Source organism: Rattus norvegicus, chromosome 17 (assembly GCF_036323735.1).
Source record: "Rattus norvegicus strain BN/NHsdMcwi chromosome 17, GRCr8, whole genome shotgun sequence".
Lineage (NCBI taxonomy): Eukaryota > Metazoa > Chordata > Mammalia > Rodentia > Muridae > Rattus > Rattus norvegicus.
In genome coordinates, this window is record NC_086035.1 from 47,305,663 (window position 1) to 47,327,500 (window position 21,838).

Here is a 21,838-nt window from a genome sequence, read left to right on the forward strand (position 1 = left end):
GGGGAGGGAGAGGGGGGTGAGGGGGAGGGGAGAAGGGAGAGGGGGAGAGGGACAGAATGTAAATATCTATGTTTTCTGATGGTCTTAAGTGCAGTCCCCCAAAGAGCAGGGTCTACAGGCAGGTAAACTATGCTTTTTTTTTTTCAGACTGTGCTTTTTTTGTGTTTATGTTTACAAGTCATGTAAACTTGCAGTTCTGCATGGCACTAACTCCTATTACAGCTTTCTGAGACACAGCTGCAATCTTTCTTGGTTATCATATTTAGCTCTCTGTCTACCTGATGGTCTGGGGTAATTCCTTTCTGGAATAGGTCCATGCAATTTAGAAGCCATTCTTAACTTATTCTGTTACAATTAACTGCATTGAAGCAAGAATACATGAATTAAAGGGCAATGGTAGTATACTTCAAGGAAATGGGGCTTCTGGTAAGCCAGCAATTCCAACACAGCTCAGACCCTGTTCTTTCTTCTAGCAGGTCTCATTGTCAGTGGCAAGCACTTTGTTTCTCATCCCTTATGCTCCTAACTTCATGGTTTTAACCCTAACAGGACTTTTCTTTGTGTTGTTTGTAACAGGGTCTCACTATGTAGCCCTGCCTGGCCTGGAACTTGCTATGTTGGCCAGTCTGTCCCTCTGCTTCCAATCAGCATTCCTTTTAACCCTAACTTCTGTTCTGCCTGCGTCAACAATTTAACACGGGTTTCTTTGGGTGTTGAGGACTCAACCTGGTGCAGTGTCCCAGGCAAGTGTTCTATTTTTAAAAGATGTTTATCTTATTGATAGTTAACTTTGATTGTCAAACAGACTGCTCTCCAAATTCTAATACTCCCTCACTCCTTCAGAGTGCACTTCCTTAATTAACTCACTGGGGTTTGTCAGACTTGTTTTGTCTCCAGAGAAAAATAATATCTTTAATCAGTTTATCACCATACTACTTTTCATCCCTCTTCTGCTTCCCTCTTCTCCTCTATTAGTCCCATGTTTTTCGTCCTGGGTCTCCTTGTCTCCTCTCCTCCCTCCTCCCTTCCCTTTTGCCAGCAAACCTTCTTTAAAAACTTAAAGTAGGACTCAAGTGGAGTAGACAAACAAAACAAAACAAAACACAGTTTCAAGCTTTGGGAAGACAACTGTGCCTGAGATTAACATGGAAAATGGAGAAGGGATTTATGCTAGTAATCACAGTACTCCAGAAGCAAAGTGGGGAGGGCCACTCTGGGTTACAGAGTAAGATTCTATCTTTAAAAAAAAAGAAAAAAGAAAAGAAAGAAAAAAACCTTTGGCGACGTTGGTTAATGTAGGCTCAGATTTTTCAAAACCTACTTTAATAAGGGTTCTTAAACACTTTAACCTCCCTTGTAGACCACCACCCCCCAGAGGTAATAGAAAGAAAAGGATAGTAAAGCAAAGGGGGATGTGGGCCTGTTCAGAAATAGTTCTGTAGGGCAATTCCAGTCTTCCTTGTCAGGATATCAGCGGTTCAGTTCACACAAATCAGCAGCAGTAGCTCCATCTACACATAGACACCATTCTTGAGTCAGGAATGGTAATTCCATCCAGAAGAAACCACAGGGCTCTGCCAATCATCCCGAGTCTGCAGAACTGGCAAGAAGCCACCAGAATATCATGAGAAATTCTTTGGTGCATTTCTCTCTTTGAAGTCACAACAAATAATGATCAGCAAAGAAGGCAAGAAAAACCAGTGCCACAGCATTGTCAATGAAGACCAGCATCAGCAAACCCTCATGAAGACTAGTCAAGCAGGAAGGCAATGCCAGAGCATCATCCACTGTCTGTTGGGTTATACTTATACCCTTTCCAAACATTGCATGTCTTCTCAAGCATCTGCTCCAGCAAAACCTTACATGCCCCTCTTCCAGGCTGCTTCCAGAAAAATACCACTCAGCAAAACAGCCTCTAATAAGACGGTCCAGAAAATCATCACATGACACAACTGAATCTCCAAGGAAACCAGAAATTCCCACTTCATATCCCTTTTTCTGTTTAAAAAAAAAAAAGTCCTTTTCCCCTAACATTAACAATCTACACACAATAGAAACAATTATAAGAACCATAAAACTAGAACTTTACCTCATACTTTAAACAAATAGCTTATGTACAAGACAGTCTGACAATAGTCTAACAAAACAACCTTAAATTGCTATCAATATACAATAATAAACCAAACAGCATGAAATTTCTATCAATTAAACAAAACAACCTATTACCCTATAGGTAATAACCATATGATAACCATAACTAGCGTCAAAGGACCAAAACCATTCATTCCAATTTAAGGAATCTGGATGATGGTTCTTATAATTTCTTCCTGCTAAATTGGGGCAAAGAATTCCTGTTTGGGCTGAAGTGGGGAAAATAGTTAATTTGAAAGAAGCTACAGCTAGCTGTAGCATTTGTTGACCAGTCTCTGAGTTTATCCAGTCTCCTTGTTGTCTCTCCAGTCTGTGCATCCTCTAGTTCTTGTGTGACAGTCAAGTGGAATAACCCTTTTGAAGTTTGTTTTTTTGAGAAATAGTAACTGAGACAGTCTGTGAGAGTGAATCACCTAGGCAATTTACTTTGTGAAGACATTCCTGTCTCAGATGACAAGAGGTTTCCTCTGCTCAAATTTAATTTTTGTAAGTTTCATTGGTAAACACACTTTTTCATTCCCCATAGATACATAAGCATAACTACGTCCCTATCTTAAAACTATTGTAGGTTTCCATTCTAACATCAACATGCCCTTAGAGTATATTGGTTGGCCTCGTTCCTCAGTTTTTTTGATAACCCAGCTGCTGTTCCTTTTCCACATACATTAAGAAAATTTAGAGTTAACACAGCATTATTTAGTCTGTCCCTGGGGGATTTTTATTTTCCCTTTTTGTTTAATAAGCATCTCTTTTGAGGTAGGATTGGTTCTTTCTATAATTTCTTGTCCTGTGGGATTGCATGGTATGCCAGTAGCATGCTTTATATTGTAATATGCAAAGAATTGCTTCAACTTATTGGATACATATGTGAGAGCATGGCTGGTTTTAACTTGTCTAAGTATTTCCATAATTGCCTTTATTTCTAATAAGTGTGTAATTATACAATCAGCTTTTTTAGAACTTAAAACAGTTCCCCACTGAAACTCTGAGTTCATGCCAGTGGTATGGTGTTGAAAGAATAAAGATCTTAAACTAGCCCCCACTGACCCTGCTGTGAGGACAAGTGCACCTCACAGCAAAGAATAACATAACATGTTTTGGGGATGTAGCCTGACTATAGCTACCACAAATCATCTGGCCTCGATAAGGCCTGACTCAACAGTCCTGAGAAAAACGAGAATTAGGGTCAACTTGCCCCAGAAGCAGGGTGGCCTAGAGTTGAACTGAGCCCAAGTTACAAACCAATGAAATTGCTTTGTGTGACTGTTGCCAACTGCCTATGTAATTTTCCCTATAAATACCTTCCCCTAATTGGGCTCGGGGTCGACTCCTCTGTCTCCTGTGTGAGATACGTGTCATCCCCAGAGCTCTGGTTCCTCAAATACACCTCCTGTTTATTACATCAAGATCGGTTTCTCATGAGTTCTTGGGGGTTGCGTCGTCTCTAGATTTGAGTGGGGGTCTTCCCCACCCCGGTGGTCTTTCAGTGTATACACAAATCCTGAGAATGGAAAACATCCCTCTGCCAGATGTCATTTCTTTTTGAACCCCTAGGGTTTCTACCAGCAGAGAAGGGAGTTTGTTTGGAGAACATGTAGGACATGTTTTCATTATTTCTTTGGCTTGTTGGCAAGGGATGGAAAATTTTTGCTTTAAACCTTTCCCATTAACATAATGGTTTTCATAAGAATTTGAGAGTTCTAACACATTTCCTATTAGTAACTGGTCGATTTTCTCATTTCCTTGAGCTAATGGACAAGGCAAACCTGTATGAGACAGAATATGAGTAATATATAATAGATAATTTCTACGTCTGACAACCTGTTGCAATTGTATAAATACCAAAGTTAACTGAGTCATCAGGTACAAATTCAGCAGTCTCTATATGCAAAATAACTTTCTGCATATAAAGAATCTGTAATTACGTTAAGAGGTTCAGAATACCTAATACTACTATACTGATAGCATACAATTCTGATTTTTGAATCGATGGATATGGACTTTTGACCACCGTGCTTATTTTATCTGACTTATGACCTGCCATTCCCATCTTGTTTGCATCAGTATAATAAGTTATGCCTCTGGGAATTGGGGTTCTCTTTAGAATAAGTGGAAGAATCCAGTTAGATCTTTTTATAAACTGTTTGTTTGTCTTTCAGTTATTTATTATTATTTTCACTCACATAGTTGCTATAATCTCTTTGCCAATCTTCATTGATCACCAATAATGACATAATCTCAGCATCTATAAGAGGTACTACAATTTTGGCTGGAGGTGTTCCTGACAACTGACATAATCTTATTCAACCTTTTATAATCAATCCAGAAATCTTTTCTGGATATGTCTTCAATTTGTACTTTGTTTATGAGCTAAGAAAATACATTCCATAATATTTTCTTCCCTTTGCATGATGAGCCCAGTAGGTGAATGACCAGAATTCAATAAAGTTTAGGATCAAGTCGATCTACATATGCCTCTTGCAATCTTTGTTCTACAAGAGTTAATTCTTTTTCTGCTTCATCTGTTAGACATCTTGGAGTGTTTAAAGTAGAATCTCCTTGTATTGTTTGAAACAAATTACTTAACTCATATATACTTAATCCAATTGTAGGCCTCAGCCTGTTAATATCTTCCATTAATTTTTGAAAATCATTGTGTTCGAAATTGGTCTCTATGGATCTGTATCTTTTGTTATCAAATTTTTGTTGACTGATTTTATTTAACCCAAGTAACTAAGTGAATCTCCTCTTTGTATTTTTCCATTATCATCCTCAATTTCTTGATTTCTTTTTCTTTTTCTTTTTTTTTTTACAATAAACGCAGAAATTCCAGCTACTCTTGTATCAGTTGTTGAAGGGCCTGCCATTTTTCTTTTGTTATGGACCCCTGCTCTTGCTATTCAGGTCAGTTTGATAACCATTTTAAGGGCAAGGCTGTGGGTATGTCAGCAGTCGCCCCTTTTATAAATGTGGAAATTCAATCCTTGTATTATCCTGGGTTTGGGTTACGAGAACAGCTTGTGGTTGTTCTTCATCACCAGTATCAATATCTTCCCCAGGATCTACCATATTGCCCCTAATTTCTTCACTTAATATCCCTGGAATTGCAGGGATATTAACTTGAGTATCCCATTATTGTAAAAGATCTCTTCCCCATAAGTTCATGGGTATTGCAGCCGCATAAGATCTCAACTTCCCTGTTTGCCCTTCTGGTCCCACACAGGTATTCCATTGGACACTTTGTCTTATTCATGATAATTTACCAAATCCTCTAAATGTGTTTAAACCTTCTGAAGTGGCCAATCTGGATTCCACGACTTTTGGGAAAGTGTACTAACATCAGCTCCTGTATCCACAAATCCACGGAAGAAGTTCCTCTCATGGTCAGGATGCGTGTGACTGGTGGCAGAACACCTGGCGACACCCTCTGGGTGTCTGCGGGTGAGGCAGAGGTTCTTGCTTCTGTGTTCTGCTGCTAGGAACTTGCGAGACTCCTCCCCTCAACTCCGTAACCTGCAGTCTACCTCTCTTGACAAAGCGACACCGGAGTTTGCACAAATCATCTGCCTCGAAACTCCGTCAAGTGAGTGCTTATTATGTTTTGTAGTCGTGGCCAAGTGGTTAAGGCGATGGGCTAGAAATCCATTGGGATTTCCCCGCGCAGGTTCGAATCCTGCTGACTACGGGTGTTTTCTTTGGCACCTACGTTATATAGGAGTTGAAGCTATATTCCAAACCATGGAAGGGTTTCCTTACGCGTTTGAGAGATTGCATTGCATTACCAAAGTGGCGATATTTTGTCCAGTTAGTTCTTGATGTTCGATTTTGCTTTATTTTGCCCCCCTCCCCCAAAACCCAACAACAACAACAAAACTTTACTCTGAGGGAAACGTCTCTGTCTACCTCTAAGTTTCTATTCTAAGAGGACATAAAGATAACTCAACAAAACTAAAGTCCTTGCGATTTCTTTCTCAAGGCTATGCTTGCAATGACTCCACCCTAAGACGCCCTATTTAAAAGTCTGATCTAAGCACCACGGCGTTAACCGAAAGCTATCTAACCAAGTCAGTCAGCCAATACTCAGGCAGATCTGAGAGAGAATGTACAGTGAAGGAATGTATCCAACACCTTACCTGGGACCCTTCCTTCCTTCCAAAGAACAGGGAAGATAAAATAATATATTAAAACCAAAGTGCCTGTTGAGGGAAAAATTAGATGGTAAAAATACTATGTAGACCAGGCTGGTCTCGTGGTCACAGAAATAAGCCCCCATCTCCATTTGTCTCCCAAGTGCTGGGATTAAAGGTGTGTGCCACCTTGTTTGTGTTTTGTTTTTAAAGAAGATATTCAGGGCTGGAGCGACAACCTGACTTAAGTTTCCAGAACCTTCATTGGAGGGCTTGCAAAAGCCTCTAACTCCAATTCCAGGGGAATCCAATGTTGTGTTCCGAACATCGTGGGCAACTGCACTGATGTCACAACTCCTCCGTGGTACATACATGCGTACGAATAATTAAAAATAAAAAGGAAAATCTTTAAAAGCAGATATTTAAGTGTAACTCTAGCAAGCTTGTTTTGCAGCCCAAGCTAGTCTTGAACTCCAGATACTATTCTGAGTTTAGCCTCAGGAATTCAAAACCGTACCAGGCTTTGATTTCACTGCTTTATGCTGTTCCGTTGGCGTGGAGGTCTTAAATCTTGAGTGTGTGTGTGTGTGTGTGAGTGTGTGTGTGTGTGTGTGTGTGTGTGTGTGTGTTGGAGTGAAGGAGGGGTGTGTTTTTATAATCAAATCATCTTTTACCCTAAAATAATTGTATGACTCTGACCTTGTAGTTTAGACAACAGTTGAAAATGATTTGTGCTCCTTCATCTCTATCATGTAACAATAAAAGTGTCTGAAGTTTTGTGTTTGTGGCCAGGTAATTAAAGTGATGGACTCTGGGTTATTGGGCTTTTTCAGCAGCAGATTCGATTCCTACACATTGAAGTTACATTTTTACTGATTCAGGCTGGTTATGATATCTGAATTACAGTAGGACAAAAAACAAGTAAATAATTCGTGTGGAATTCTTGACTAAACCTAGCCTTTTGCCCAGGCTAGAATTTTACATCATAGGGATATTTAGAAATATATTTTCAACTTTGATTTATTCTTTCCAATAACATAGAATACTGGTAGAATAGCCATATTTAACTTCATTAGGCATAAACAAGTAGCAATATCTGTTGCTCTCCTCGTTAGTATAGTGATGAGTATTCCCCGCCTGCCACGCGGGAGGCTGGGGCTCGATTCCCCTATGGGGAGTATTTGGCCAAACTTTTAACCGTGAATCTTTGTACAACTACAGCTTTCCTGAGCACAAGAGGAATCTAGGTTCAAATGGAAAACACCTTGGAAGTTAAGAACCAGGTGTCTGATACTTGCCTCGTGTTTACAGTGAGAACCGACAATGTAAAGCTGTGCGTTTTAGGCCCCAAACCTGAAGTTAAGACAACCGTGTGACCCAAGTGTGATTTATGCAGCGGCCTTGGTGACCTGATCAAGTTCTCTAATACCCGAAGTCTCCAGCAAAGCACTTGTAAATGTACATTTAAAAAAAATGAAAAAAAGCTTTCGGAATGGAAAACAACTACCATAAAGCCGTAGGGATCAATACTGTGTGGTTTCTACTCAGGAAAATCCACAGGTAAGGGGAAAATAAATGCATTCTATAGTGGAACTACTCATACAGTCCCTTGATTTAAAACACATGGTCTGCCTTGCACTAAGAAGCTGAAATTCATGTATTTCATGAGTGTTTCAACTGACTGTCAGCATAGAAATATATTAATCACAGCAAAGTCAAACTGAGGTGGGATGAACTTGGAATGATGACAAGTAACACAGTGATGCCTCTTAAAGGCAACCTGGATACAATTCTACCGCGACTTTATCTATACAACATTTCCAAAGCACAGGAATTGTGAATTACTATTTCCATGCAAAGATGTCAATGTTTCACTGGCATCAGTAGATTTTCTCACTGTTAAAGACCATTAAGAGATTGCAGATGTGCTGGAGAATTGATTGCACTACGTATGCTAAACAAAATTTGTGCCAAGAGATACACATGCAGGCACAGAAATATATTTTTTAAAAAAGTAAATGAATAAAAAATATAATTAGGGCTAGAGAGATTAATTAATAAGAAAATATAATTAGGGCTCATCGGTTAAGAGCACTGACTGCACTTCAGAGGTCCTGAGTCCAATTCCCAGCAACCACATGGTGGCTCACAACCATCTGAGATCCGATGTCCTCTTCTGATGTGTCTGACAGCTACAGTGTATTCACATAAAATAAATAATTTTTTTTAAAAAAAGACATAATTACCATGAAAGACAAACTTTTTCAGTGGATTTTCCAAAAGAGAATGTCAAAGCATGATAGGGTGCTCCCTTGATCCTTGTAGAAAGTGAAAATTAAAACATAGTTAAATGTCAGAAAAGTAAGTCCAAGCTTTATCAGAGAGAACTAGATATACACACTTAGTCAAACTTTCTTTAGGCCTCGCTGATCTTGAACTACCCTCCTGCATGCAGACGTGTGCCACCTAACTTGTATATCGGAGCTTTCTATTGTGTTTACTCTTAGCTTGCCAAGAGGTGGAACCTTCCAAGGACATCTCCGTACCCTAAGAAGTCGTGCACAGATCGTACTTAATGAAAGTACACTCCCACAATTGTCCCTTCAATTGGGGACTAGACAAAGATTCCGGAACCCTCAAAGACCACCACGCAGTCTCAGACATTGAGATGAAGCCGTCTATGTCCTGCTGGGTCCGCAGAGCAGTGGAGGAAGACCGGAGGCGGTGGAGACTAGGGACGCAGGTCGGTCTTTCCTGTCTAGAGCGATTCACAATTCCACTTTGCAGGAAAAGCCCAGTGCACAACTGGAAAGGAAGGTGTGCCACAGCAACACAAAATCTAAAATGGAAGTTTAAGAATCTTAAGAAGCTGAATTCTGCAATGCAAATATATATACCTCATCAGTTAGCAGCTCAGGCCATAAAGTCGTGGGGTTCCATGGTGTAATGGTTAGCACTCTGGACTCTGAATCCAGTGATCCGAGTTCAAATCTCGGTGGAACCTAGTTTGTTTTTCCCTTTATGTAATATATTTAAAAATTACAAAATATTCCGGGTTATAAACTCTAACCCTATAAATTCTAACAGAATTGTTTCTTCTACATGCTGGTTCCCACTGCTTCCACTGCTTACCCCACACACACATATGCAATTTGGGGGCCTTGAGTTAATGTTCAAAGTTAGTATATGAAATAATCAATTTCATTAAGTAATGTTCATAAATTATACTACCATTCATTATACTTTGTTCTTATTTATCCCTCTTCCTCATCCCTCCTTTCCTTCACATACCCACCTGCTTCTTTCCTGCTTCTTTCATGTCATGTATTCTATTACCTACCCTCTAAGATCTCTACTTTCTCCCATGGTCCCCTCTCTACTTTGATATCATGACATAAACACACACACACACACACACACACACACACACACACACACACTCATAAACCTGGACACATTTAAAACTAGATTGTGTTTTATTTCTGTTTTGTCATTCTGAGTATGGGTTATTTCTCTTAAAACTTCTACAGTTTTGTTTTCTGCAATAGTCAAGATTCCCTGTTTATTTATTGTATAAATTAAACTTCACTGTGTTTCTGCACCATATTTCCTTTATTCATCCATCTAGTAATGAACACATTGACTGATTTCATCCTAAGAGACAGTCTGAGACTTGTAGTAATTCTGGACTGAGTTGAGCGTTTCCCTTGATTTGTTGAATGGTGGAATTAAGTGGATTCACCTCAGGACCCAAAATGCTGAGCCTAACATCCATATCTTAACTTGTCAACGGTGATGGGACTTGTTTACCATTCAAGTCTGAACTTGCCAACCAGGATGGTTGCTCACATGTTTCCTTCTGCTCAGTTCTCAGGGAGGTCTTAGGAAATTAAACTTTACTCAACCCCTAATCAACAGAGAAATCTTATTTTAAATAGTTTCTTATATTGGTACAGGTGTCTTGCTTATGTTGGGCTCCATCCCAGGGGCAGCTTATAAAAGTAATTACCATCAAAGCTTATACACAGGTTTAGGAGGTGCCAACCTTTTTGTGGGTAACTATACAAAGCAGTTCTACTAACTTCTCTCATGACTGGTTTCCAAGGCACAGAGCACAACAGAATGTGTAATCAACTTGGAATGAGAAAGTTTCCTAGTAAAAGCAGAAGCATCATATGAGACAGTTTTCTTATACTATTAGTAACAGAACAAAATGGCAGGCTAGCCAGGTAACAGTTATCTAGGCCCTAATATTTTACCTAGGCCTTAACAGGTAGGATGAAGAGATCCTAGCCAGCAAAGTCAAAATAGAAAGCCCCTCACTCATGGGTCTCACCTTCAACAGAGTCGGGTTTAACAGTAACTGAAATAGCAACAATTTTTAAAATCTGAAAAAATGTATTCTAAAAATAGTATTTATTATTGTTATTAATCTATTGGTAAGGGCTGGAGAGATGGCTCAGCGGTTAAGAGCACTGACTTCTCTTCCATAGGTCCTGAGTTCAACTCCCAGCAACCACATGGTGGCTCATGACCATCTGTAATGGAATCCGATTCCCTCTTCTCGTGTATGTGAAGACAGCTACAGTGTAACTCATACATAGAATAAAATAAATTAAAAAAATCTATTGGTAAAGGGATTTTTCTTTTTGTTTCACTTGTTGGTTGGTTTCATTTAGGAACTCCTACTTTCCTTTCTCTTGCCAATATACCTGCTTCCATCTCTCAAGAACTGGGATGGCCAGCTTGGGCTACCACACTTGTCTAGCTGGCTTCATTTTAGTAGCTCCACAAGGTAAAGAGTGTGGTCCTGAGCATACAATGTGGCTGCTGGAGTCTGGTCCTGAGGATACAATGTAGCTGCTGGTTTAGAGCATCTTAAGAACAAGAAGTAGAGAATGCTGTCTGTAAACATTCTAGTTCTTGATTAAACCTTGAAAGGGAATCTACATTTAACGACAGCTACTTTATTTAATTTGTGTAGTTGTGATTGAGCAGTTAAGGTGATAGACTAGTAATCCATTTAGGATTCAGAATTTACAAAATCTTAACTAGATTCAAAATGTTCTGAAGTTTGGAAAACTTCTGGGATGGGGGGGGGGAGGAGAAACGAAAGGAAGAAAAAAAAAGAAAGGTGACCAATTATAAACAAAAACCTCATGCTAAGGTCCACCCTTCTTTACCCAGTGTGGTGCTGGGATTGTGTCTCTCCCAGGAAGAAGCTCAGGGAATCACCCTCTTACAGAGGAGATCTAGAATCTTACTTAACCTGTTTGTAATACAAGTAAGGAGTGTCAGATGTAAATTCTACAAGGTAAATACTTTTTGCTACCAGGTGACTGAAAAACTAAAAGATCCAAATCCCCAGAATGGTAATAAATAATTAAATCATTAGTGTAGAGTTTATTTTCTCTTGCATATTAGGGATTCTTTAAATGGTGACATGGATCCCATTTGTTGGTTACGTATTTATTTAAACATTTGTTTCTCTCTTGCATAAGGGTCTTACTCTGTACACTACCCTGGCTTGAGACTCAAGGCAATCCTACCTCAGCCTCTGAGTACATAGATTACTTGCCGGAACCAACCGACTCAGCTGAAGCGCTTGTATGTACATGTAGTAAATGTGTCCAATTGATGGGAATAGGCCACCGGAGGACAGAGGGGAATGGTGTCTGCAGAAGGAGGAGGCGGCAGTCCAGAGGAGGTGGCTTTGGTGGAAAGGACGCGACTGTTTAAAATTTGAAAGACTTTGCAGGACTCTTTCCCTGGAGAGCCAACATTCCTGAGCAAAAAGAGGAGTGCTGATAACCACTTTAGAAAACCTAAATCCAAAATCCAGGGAAGTAATTCTTGATCTAGCCTTCGCGCTCTTGATTTCCAACCAGGAAGAGCCCATTGGCAATCTCGGGCAGGCGTGAATCACAAAACCTAAATTTAAAAAGTATGAAGACGGTGAAAAAATGATTTACTAAAGACAAACTAAATTACTGAATTAAAGCAAAACAGAATCGACTGTTGAAGAAACTATACATAAACTTCAGAAAACCCTTGCACAATAGCAGAGTGGCGCAGCGGAAGCGTGCTGGGCCCATAACCCAGAGGTCGATGGATCGAAACCATCCTCTGCTATGAAATTATTTCTCTTTTCTTACAACAGTGTTCGCTCTCAGAGTTTCCATGACTTTATCGCAGTAAAAATTCTGAGATCACAGTATAAGTTCCGAGGTCTTTGCTCCATAGAAATGCTGATGTTTGTTACATCTTTTTTAAGATTCTTTTTTTTTTCTTCTTCTTTTTTCTTTTTTTCGGAGCTGGGGACCGAACCCAGGGCCTTGCGCTTGCTAGGCAAGCGCAAGCACTCTACCACTGAGCTAAATCCCCAACCCCTTGTTACATCTTTGATTGATGGAACCCCTTATTACATCAACCACCAAGTTGTGTTTGCCTTTCAGTGGTGATGTTTGTTATCAAGCATTTCAGTCCAGGATAGCCTTGAACTCAAGACAATCCTGCGTCAGTGTCCTAGTTTTAGTGTTTTTATGGAATGAGTTCAAGACAACAAGGAGGGAAAGCACTTCTATCTAGATAGGTGCTCCGTGTCTCTAGGTGTGGACTGGGCAGAGATCTGGTAGTGAGAGTCTGCTTGGCCTTAGAGGAAAGAAAGATGAGGAGAAGGGGGCTTGAATGAGAGATTATAAGGGGAGAAAAGGACAAGACAAAAATCAAAGAAGGGGAAAGAATGCAAAGCCCTGTGAGCAGGTGCACAGAAGGGAGAAAATGAAGGGAATGTGCAGAAGAAAGAAGTGAGATTCGGGAGCAACTGAATGCAGAAGAGAGGTGGAGGGGATTTCATGGCCCTTGTGCAGCTGAAGAAGACGATAGTGCAGTTCATTGTATCTCAGATATACATTAGAATGAAATAGTTGCTTTTCACTGTATCTGAGGTAAACATCCAAATGAATAGCTGTTTTCTTTAAGTACCTTGTAGAAATCATTGTAGAAAACAGTGATTGTAATCTGTTCTCTATACAGTTGTTTTTCTGAAGGAGCTTCACAGCCTTGGCATGACTGTGGCCACAAGATGGTCGTGGAACACTTAGAATCTCCTGCATTATTGAGTACTGGGAACAGTGTACATTAAGGACTAAAGTTGCAGAGGTGTGACAGTTTCCTTCATGAAACATATAGATTAGATTGGGAGCTTTGGTATGAGGAACTTGTACCTAAAAAACAACTTTTGTGTAATAATCAATAAATATACTGTTGAGTGGCAGCCGAAGTTCAGTTCAGATTAAGGCTGGATCTCTCTGCTGCCCCAGAACCTGATTACATTCTAGAGCGATCGACCTGCACAACTCAGAACACAACAGAAGACTGATTTTCCTGCACAGAAACAGTCTGTGAAATTAACTTTATCCAGTTCAGAGGAAACTCAGGACTAAAGGAAGACTTCCCCATTTGAAACCGCACCATGAAAAGGTCCTCTAACAACTTTCAGTCTTTATTAACAGCTCTTCTTATACAAGTGACCATTATATTTTGTGGTCTTGGAGATGGAGCCTCAAACCTGGTGCTTGCTGAGTGAATGCTCTGCCCACTGAACTATTTTCCAGCCCAGGTTTTACTTTTATCTTGAGCAAAAGTTTTACAAAGTTGCCTATGGTGTACTCTGGAGTTCAGACAGCCTTAAATTTGAAACCTTCTCAGTCAGGCTCCCAAGTAGAATAATAAGCCTGTAGCACCAGGCCTGACTCCATTATAGTAGCCCAGGCTAGCCTTCAGCTAATTCTGTAATGGGGTATGATGATCTTGAACCTCTGGACCCTTTTCCTGCTACTCAGCAATACTCCTCCCACTCCCAGGTCATTAATTTTGGAAACTCTGGTGTGACTATCACTTTATGACTCCCTGAACTACTGGCACCCTGTCTGGCTGTTTCTAGCCAGACAGAAAGAAAACAAATACTCAACATGTTTTTCCAACAAAGAGCTCTACAGTATACCACCGAGATATGAAATTTTGCATGTACTGCATGTCTGTAATCCCAGAACTTGGGAGGCAGAGGCAGGAGGACTACAGAAATTCAGTGCAGGGCAACCAGGAGTTCAAGGTCATCATCAGCTAATTATCGAGTTTGAAGGCTACAAAAGATCCTATCTCACAAAACAAATAAACAAACAAAAAAGTTGAGAAAAAAAAACAAATACCAAGACATGGAAGATAATGGATGAACACGTTTCAATTTTCCTTTCATATCGTACACCATCACCATTTTTCTGGAAATTCAAATTTTACTGTAAACGAATGGTATTGGGACTGGAAAGATTACATTTGACTGTAAGTCCTGACCCAGGGGATCAGTTGCCATCTTGTAGCCTCTGTGGGGACTAAAAGCAGGTGGTGCATATACATACATGTAGCAAAACACCCATATACCCGAAGAATAACAATAAGTCTTTTAAAAAATGACATTGCGGCTAATGCTTCCGGAACTTTTTGTTCAACTTTGCTCAGCTGTATTGAAATGGATGTGTTAATTTAAATATATAAATAAGAGGAAAAGCTAAGCACAGATGACCTATGATCCCAATAGAAGAAATTAGAAAACAAATAGCCAAAGATAAAACAGTAAACAAAGCAAAACAAAAAATACCACCAGTAGTTAAGGCTGATAATTAAGGCAGCATTAGGGAAACAGAGGTGGGAGGATCAGACATCCAAGGCCACAGAGTGAATTGAAGTCAGTCTAAGAGTGTGAGAACCTGTCTCGAACCAAAATAATAAAACCTTTAGACATTACTATCATCATCGACAGGAAAATGAAACCTCCCAGCCTATGAACTATTGTTTTTAACAGTCTTATATTTCTTTCAGGTAGTAATGAGTTGTTTGGTGTTGTGAAAGCAAGCCCCATAAAGAATATGTTAATCATGGTTATTACAGTCCTTTAATAAGATTGTCGTAGTCAGCAGGATTCGAACCTGCGCGGGAGACCCCAATGGATTTCTAATCCATCGCCTTAACCACTCGGCCATGACTACATGGAAGTAACCTATGTATTTAGGATAAGTAACCTGGCTTAGATTTGGTTTTTCTAAAGGTGAACTTTTCTACTAGAGATGCATTTGTTATCTCCCACACCACTCCTTCAACTACTTGAGATCTCCTAAATAGAAATAATTATTTAGTGGCAGACTGATATGCAGCAGCCCTTCATCCTCAAAGCAGGGAAGACCCTTGGTGTTCTGGTAAAAAGAGATATTTTCAGAGACTAGCTTTTCTATTTTGTCAGATTCTATACTGGGAATCCTTGTGGTACATCCAACCACTGGGGTATAATCTAAAGAATTGTGAATTATGGAAACAATTCAGAAAACCTGAATGGCTATCCTTTGGGAGTGCGGAACATTATATCTAAGTTTTGGAAACCCAACTTACAAAAGTTCTGAAACTAAATACATACATACATACATACATACATACATACATACATACATACATAAATAAATAAATGAAATATAAGTCTACATTGCTGAGATGAGGTGAACAGCTGGATGCAGTTTAACCAAATAATTCTGGCTACTAAAATGTACTTTGAATTTTGCAAAATAACTCCTTTTAAATCTTTGACGTCACTTAATCTTATGTCTTAATCAAGGGGGCAGGGGCAGGGAGAAGAGCCCATGTTCACATGGCACTGGGGAATTAGCTTTCTGCAGTATCTACTGCTTATGCTCCTGGATACTGTCTGTGCCTTCAGCAACATTTCTGGTTGGTTAAACACGGAGAGTTACACATTTTCCTCAGATACTTACGGAACTAAACTGGTAATCAAATCTTTAAAGGGGACACCTGTGTCATATGTTGTGCATCACAAGCTGGACCTCCATTCCCCTCTGTTGCTTTTTATAATTTGAGTAATTGCAAATATGGAATATGCTTCAGGGAAATATCAAATAACAGGCCAAGACTATTAACTGTTTATGTCCCCTACCCACTTGCAAAAGATACAGTTTGCAGTCTATGGGCAACAAATGCTTGTTAAGTTACAGACAGTTGAGAAAACAGAAAGAGTTAACCAGAGTTTGTTCTGTAAATTTTAATTGAAACTACTAAAAGTGCTTTTAAAAATAATGTTCGTTTTTGATTGGATTTCTGTAAAAAGATTCCTATATTTATTCTGGAAATTGGGTGTGATTCAAGGTAAAATAATTTTCGTTTCTATATGCATAGCTAATTCAACTGTGCAACACACTATTGGCTGGGAATATCACACCATGAATAGAAATAATGTATCATTTGATGTCTGAATGAATACATGCAAAATATGCCAGTGTCATACATACATGGATCTCACTCAGGGCTTCACATATGTTAGGTGTGCTCTGCCAACGAACTACACTCCCAGCACATAGAATCATAACATTTCCTGGGCATGTTTTATTATTGTATAATTAAAGGGCTGACAACAATTTGATTTAAGGATACCCCATATATTTTTGAACTTTCTTTTTCTGCATATATATGCAAGACTAATTATCAAGTAGAATTCAAGTAATGTAACTCTCCAAAACTTAACTAGTGACCAATTCGCCTCCTTTGGCTCTAGGTTCAACGCCTACAAACACACACACACACACACACACACACACACACACACACACACACACACACACACAGAGAGAGAGAGAGAGAGAGAGAGAGAGAGAGAGAGAGAGAGAATTCATAGAACTGTCTTCTATCTCCATCCTCCTAACCCCCGTCTCCCCATAAAAGTCCAACAATCCGGAGTCTTCAAAAATAAGCCAGATTAAGGAGGTTGGAGAGATAGATGGTTTAGCTCTTCCAGAGGATCTGAGATTGGTTTCCAGCATCCAAGCCAGTGGCTCTTACCGACCTATAACCTCAGCCGCAGCAACGAAATCCAACAACCTTTTCTGGCTTCTGAAGACCCTGACATACAGTTGAAGAACAGACGAACTCATAACAAAGTCAAGGCCAGACTGCTATAGTCAAACCTATCCTGAAACCTGAACAATAAAGGAACAAAAACAAAAACAAAAACAAAAAAAGTGGGGGGCCGTCACGGGGTGGGGAGCAAGAGGTGAGGAAAGCTTCCCTGTGCTGTGTGTCACGGAGGTTACTTCTCTTAGTTTACTGTTTAAACATATATTCTAGAGAACCACCTTCATTTCGCGAAATTACGAGATGAAGCACAGGATACAAATTTCTAACTTGTCGGTGAAGAGAGGTAAAATAAATTATACCAGTTTTTCATATGATCATTCTAACCACCGCCCAAGTCTCCGACATATAAGAAGTCAGCCCTATTCATTTCACTTGACTTGTTGAAGTTTTCATGTCTTTCTTTAATCATTTGTCCTTAGGTAAGACAGAGAAGTGAGCTCACAGTCAAAATCCTCGGAAATTCTACACGAAGTTCCTTCCTCCATCGGAATCCAGGCTCTGAGGACGTAGTCTTAGCTACAGTGAGTAAATACTTCAGGAGATCTGAGAACACAAGTCGCCCCTTCTTCCTAGCACCGCATTCCCTCTGCAGACTAAAGGCAGGGGGGATTGTAGGTTTAGAGCTCAACTTTAAAAATGATTCTGTCCGTCTCTCCCTCATCCTTCTTAGTTCCCCTAGTTCCTTGCGTTTGGCAGATCTAACCTAAAGCTACTTTGAGTGGACTTGGAACTGTAGACCCTCTCTGCGGATTCCAGAGAATGTGTCAGTAGCGAGGGGTTCAGCTTTCGGGGGACCTTCATTCTCTTGCAATGGAATCTGCGGGGTCTTTTGTTGTTTTTCTAAGTATACTAAGAAATTCTTTACTACTAGAGCGCTTTGGAAGCTTTCTCTATTACTTAACACTTCAGAAACATATAAGAAGGAGGTAGTCGTGGCCGAGTGGTTAAGGCGATGGACTTGAAATCCATTGGGGTTTCCCCGCGCAGGTTCGAGTCCTGCCGACTACGGTTTTATCAAGCACCAAATGAATAAAACTACACTCTTCATCATTCTACGCGGACTTGGAAGTTGTGCTTACTTCGTTAATTCTTTGTCTTTGGCTTAGAACAGCTATGAAACTTCTCACTCATGTTCCATTAATGTTAACAGTAATGTTCATTTAACATTACTAATAGCAACATTTGGCAGACCAAAGCAGTATAATTCCTTTAAGGTGACCTTAACTTTAAAGACCTGAATTTCATATTATCTCCTTCTGCTACCGATGTGGTTAAAAACAGAGAACATTGATGTTATAAAGTAGAATCTATTGAATATGATTAAGAATATTAAATTACACAAAGTAGAGTTTAAAAGTGAAGTCCTAGTTTTCTTATCAGTGTAATTCCACCAGGCAGACAGAATGACCCTGGTAAACAGCTGCCTGGCAAAAAACTGTCCTGGTCTGTCTCTAGATAACAGTGAACAACCAAACCTTGTTTTCTGTCTTTGTGTAAGATCCTTAATTGCTCAAAGTGGAACGTGGGGTTGTAAAACCATATAAGAGGACAGAGCTTTCTGTATGAGACTTGCTCTGTTTCTGGAGCCACAACCACTTGTGCACTGTTAAGAGTTTGCTTTATTAATATCTAAGCACTGGCATGATTTCTCACTGAGAAGGCATATAAACTCTACAATAGCACTGATGGTTTAGCCTAGAGTCTTAAGCATGCTAGGCAAGTACTCTACTACTGAGCTGAATTGCTACACTGACCTTGAAGCCTTCTGCCCCTGCCTCAGAGGAGTTAGGGTTACAGGTCTGCACCACATGCCTAGATTTCTCCATTCTAAATAAACTGGTCAATGACACACAGTGGCGGTAAACTAAGGTTTTCTAGATAGAATTAGAAGACTCTAAGTTAGCTTTATTGGGTACCTCAAATGCTGAATTTCAAATCTCAGTTTTCAGCCGGGAAGGTCATTGGCTCAGAAAGTAAACCTCTCGAAGACCTTAGGAAGTCCCTGGATCTGACCAGATATGATAGGTCCTTCTCAAGCATAGTTATAAATTTAAGTAAGACTTACTGAAAGAGGGGTTGGGGATTTAGCTCAGTGGTAGAGCGCTTGCCTAGGAAGCGCAAGGCCCTGGGGTTCGGTCCCCAGCTCCGAAAAAAAGAAAAAAAAGAAAAGAAAAAAAAAGACTTACTGAAAGAAATTCTCAGGTAAGCTGAGTTGCCTAGAAGAGTCTCAGACAGGCCTGGGAGAAAGCAGACCCGCCAAGCTGTCTGAAAGGAGCAGAGATGGCAGAGCTGTTTAACAGAGGCTCTTGTAGAGCCTGATAGCTACTTCCAAATCATACAACCAGTCCCAGGTTCCCAGGTTTCCAGAGCTGTCCCCCCGTGCTGTGGTAAGTAGACCTTTGTCCATGTCTCCCCAGGGACAGTATAGCACAGCAGCCACAAACTACAATTCCAAAGGCTCCCTGTGCTTTCTGGTTTGTATATCTATACACTATAACTCATTTCACAGGTCAGGAGGGCTGTAGAGGTGAACATAACAAGAAAAAAAGATACGTCTGAGGACGTTCAGAAGTTGAATGCCCTTTAAGTGGGCTCTAAGTTTCAATGTTAGGAAGCCGTCTGGGTCTTTTCTGCTCAGGCTATCGACCAGCAGCCCTCACTCAGTCCCATTCAGATCTGCAGCTAGAGGTTTGGGGTGGGGCTCATAGTACTGCCCATAGGATCTTTGGAGGTGACAGTGCTTTATTTAGAAAATATCAATTATTAGTCCAGGGTGTCAATCATCTGCTTCCTGTCAAGCTGCTTTGTGATCCACAAAGAGTCCCCTGACATTGGACTTTCTCAGCCCCCTCGAATCTGTCACTGAAAACAATCTACTCTTTCCACAACTTAAGGGGAAGTAAGTAAAGAGTATCTTTGCCAGGCAGATGGAGAAGTTGTAGTTTCTCCATTCACATGATAAAAAGGAGAAAAAAGTGAAAGGAAAGAAGCTGTAGTGGTCTGTGCCTGCAATTATAGCACTTGGGTGTGAGGTGGAGTTGAGGCAGAAGGATTACGTGAATTCAAGTCCATCCTGGGCTATACTGTGAGTTCTAGACTGGCAGTGAGACCTTATAGGGAAAAAAGGAAAAGGAAGAATTATTAGTTCATTCTAATTTTACATTAGGAGAAAATACCTCAGTTCTCTTCCTGGAGATTGAGAGATGATTCAGCCCTTTCTACTTGGTCTAGCTATCACCTTGAGTTGAGCTCCGTGTCCTGAGAACAAAGAACTTCTGATGCTTATGAGTTTAGTTCTTGTCCAGAGGAAATAAAGATGGTTCCAAATTTCTGGTAAGAGAGAGTGAGAGCAATCATTGAGTGAGAAGCCGTCAGTCACACTGCCATGGCAGAGCTGAGACTGCAGCTCTCAATATTAGAAGATTGTTGGTTTGCTTTTTTTTTTTTTCTTTTGAAAGGTGATCTTACTGTGTAGCCTTGCCTCTCCCCTTTGAGTGCTGGAATTAAAGTTGTGTGATCTCCAGAAAATGTGTTTTGTAAAATTATTTGGCTCTGAAGATGAAAGAACTAGGTGGGGAGCAAGTTATAACACATGATCACTCTGGTTCAATCAAGTTATAACACATGACCACTCTGGTTCAATCAAGTTATAACACATGATCACTCTGGTTCAATCAAGTTATAACACATGACCACTCTGGTTCAATCAAATTATAACACATGATCACTCTGGTTCTGGGGAGGTCATTCAGCTCTGAGAGAGAGGAGACCGTCCTATAAGACACTCAAGGAAACTTGGAGACTCAAGGATTTTGTATGCAGTCAGGATGTATTTTGTGCCAAAGTATTATGCAGTATTTAAAAGGATTGTATCTAAATTTAACCCTATGGATAAATATTAAAAAAGAGAAAGTAAATGCAGGAGCAGAATGAAGCATATAACAAATTATCATCACAGAAAAGTCACATTAATATGTGCTTTGTAAGAAGTAGTACATTCTGTTACAAATGGAAACGTCAAATATATTTCATACAGACTTTGAAACAGATTAGAGATAGTCCATTGTGAGAATAAAGAGGAACCAGTTAAGAGCAAGTAGTGATGGTGTGCACATCTATGATTCAGTACTTGGAAGTTAGAGCAGGATGATCCCTTCAATCGCAAGGTCTGCCTAGGTTGCATGCTGAATGAGGCTAGTCAGGGATTTTTTTACATGGACTGAAAATGGTCCCATGAACTGTGGAACATAGCAAACCCAACACCTGCATCTGAACTCCAGAACAGAAAGTAACTGTGTAGAGAGCGTTGATGCTTTCATGCCAACAATGATTTATTCATAACAAGAGTGCACACCGGATAATGGAATAAAAACTTGTGTCTTGTGGGGCTAGACGGTGAGTGTACTTTAATTAAATGACTTGGAGAGGCTGAAGGGAAGGAGACTCTGCTCCAAATTGGAAGACATCTGAAATTGGGTTTATCATTTAATCTCATCTATGGAGAGGCAGTCTAGAGTGAGGACAAGCTAAAGTTAATGGAGACATGCTCATCAAATGTCCCCATTTCCACAGGTAAAAAGGAATGGTTA

The 21,838-nt window shown here is 40.0% G+C and overlaps 1 long non-coding RNA gene and 5 other non-coding genes across 8 annotated transcripts in view; 5 read left to right on the forward strand and 1 right to left on the reverse strand.

Annotated features, from left to right (window-relative positions):
• The window catches only part of LOC102555506 (uncharacterized), a 29,333-nt gene continuing 7,495 nt past the window's right edge, over positions 1-21,838 (forward strand). The window contains exons 1-5 of one of the 3 annotated variants that reach the window (XR_010059185.1): positions 10-5,055; positions 5,375-5,734; positions 7,500-7,838; positions 8,786-9,021; positions 10,772-17,003. This is a non-coding gene — a long non-coding RNA (uncharacterized LOC102555506). Of the gene's footprint in view, positions 5,735-6,491; positions 7,839-8,785; positions 9,022-10,771; positions 17,771-21,838 lie in introns of those variants that run through there. The other 2 variants (XR_596799.4, XR_001841994.3) reach the window with 2 other exon arrangements.
• On the forward strand, positions 5,755-5,836 carry Trnas-aga8 (transfer RNA serine (anticodon AGA) 8). The gene has a single exon. It is a non-coding gene; the product is annotated as a tRNA-Ser (tRNA).
• On the forward strand, positions 9,211-9,282 carry Trnaq-cug8 (transfer RNA glutamine (anticodon CUG) 8). Its single transcript has one exon. It is a non-coding gene; the product is annotated as a tRNA-Gln (tRNA).
• Trnam-cau8 (transfer RNA methionine (anticodon CAU) 8) lies at positions 12,339-12,410 on the forward strand. The gene has a single exon. It is a non-coding gene; the product is annotated as a tRNA-Met (tRNA).
• Positions 15,242-15,322, reverse strand: Trnas-aga9 (transfer RNA serine (anticodon AGA) 9). Its single transcript has one exon. It is a non-coding gene; the product is annotated as a tRNA-Ser (tRNA).
• Positions 18,176-18,257, forward strand: Trnas-uga3 (transfer RNA serine (anticodon UGA) 3). The gene has a single exon. It is a non-coding gene; the product is annotated as a tRNA-Ser (tRNA).